Here is a 1,899-nt window from a genome sequence, read left to right on the forward strand (position 1 = left end):
ATCCAAAGAGAAACTAAGGGCAAAACCAATCACATCAAAGAATTTTACAACAGTTGCAAAGCTGCTTTTCCTGCTGAACGCAACCAATGCCAACTTCACAACGTGAAATAGGTCGGTATCATCGACATATAGAATGGACCGCTGATGGCAATGGTGGGGGTAGAAAGACGGATAAAGTGAGAGACAGAAATAACATGATCGTTCTTTCTCTGTTTACTGATAACTACTGATTACTATTGGTCGCTGTTAATTCAACAACCAATCAGGCTTCAGTAAACAGAGAAAGAACGATCATGTTACTTCTATCTCTCACTTTATCCATCTTTCTACCCCCACCATTGCCAACAGCGGTCCATTCTATATGTCGATGGTCGGTATTCTACATGTAAATATCAAACCAATTTATAATAAGAAAAACATTTAAGTGACAGCCAAGTGATAATTTATACATTTATTAAATGATGAATAAAAAACGTCTTTGAGTGCTAATGATAAATTATATATTTATTTATTGGTTATTGAACAATATAAGTTTTGTATATTTGTGCCTGATATAATTATCTTTTTCACAAATTTGTTTATTCGTATAATGGATTCGAATTTTTAGATATTTGTTAATAACTAGTCGAATCAGTTCTGTTCTATGATTAAAAAATAGATCTTGATTTGAGATGTGATCGAAAAGTTCTTTATCAGTAAATACGGATGCATTAACAAGTATGAAAATTTTATTGCGGAATTGTGTTATATCGGTGCTTTGCAACTTATGTTCTATTGTTCTGTAACGAAACTCACATGTGTGACAAATTGATTGGACATCTTTCGATGCAATTGTTAACCCACCTCTATTTTTTATAATACTTAATAGTATACAATAATTAAAGAGTAATTACGAAAACTAACCTCAAAACTAACATTATAAATTCCGTATATTAATACTATACTCAAAAATAATTAAACTTACAAGTGATATGAAAACGCCTGATTTTCTTCTTTGCAAATATAGCAATACATTGCCACAAATCACTTATAATTTTTACTCATAGAACCAAACAGAACCAAATACAGTTCGCAAATAATTAACGTGCTTTCTAGCATCCACGATGGATAATCCACCGCGCACGCGTATGGAGTATGCGCATTAAGGTTGGATTATACTGGCCGTAATCTGTTAACTTATGCTGTAATCTGTAAAAATTGACCAATTATAATCGATTATTCCCCTCTCATTCGACTGTGATTGGTCAATTTTTACAGATTACGGCATAAGTTAACAGTTTACGGCCAGTATAAATCAACCTATCCAACCCTTACAATCTACGATCTTAATCTCTCCATCCTTGTCAATCTTCTCGGCTTCAACCGAATGTACAGGGATCATATGCCTATGCTCCTTCCAGTACTATGGCCCGTATTCAGAACGCGCTAACAACGATGTTAGCGCGCTAACATGCTACAGTTTACGTCACGTATACTATAGAATTTCAGAGATAAAAGCGCGTTCTGAATACGGGCCTATATGTTCTAAGATCGTACGACAAAATTAGAGACCCTCTAATCAGAGTCGCAAAATAACGTCAATAAGGTTAGATCGGTGATACCATTTTTCAGCAAAAACCGGAAGTAGCGATTATAGTACATTGTGTAACAGTGGGGGAAACTTGTTTATTGTGGGGACGGGCGCGACGGCACGAGCGAAGCGAGTAGGGCACATTACGCGCACGCGTGAAGAAAAATATAATACTACTGCACATACGAGCATCATCGCAGTTGCAATGAAAAGACTATGATTGTGATACATTAACACCTAATACATGTGAATCTAAATACAGTTATCAGAAAGAAATTACATTATTATATTTTTTATATTAATACTGTATTTCATAAAATTATATTTTC

This window comes from Cyphomyrmex costatus, unplaced genomic scaffold (assembly GCF_001594065.2).
Source record: "Cyphomyrmex costatus isolate MS0001 unplaced genomic scaffold, Ccosl1.0 scaffold535, whole genome shotgun sequence".
In the NCBI taxonomy this organism is placed as follows: domain Eukaryota; kingdom Metazoa; phylum Arthropoda; class Insecta; order Hymenoptera; family Formicidae; genus Cyphomyrmex; species Cyphomyrmex costatus.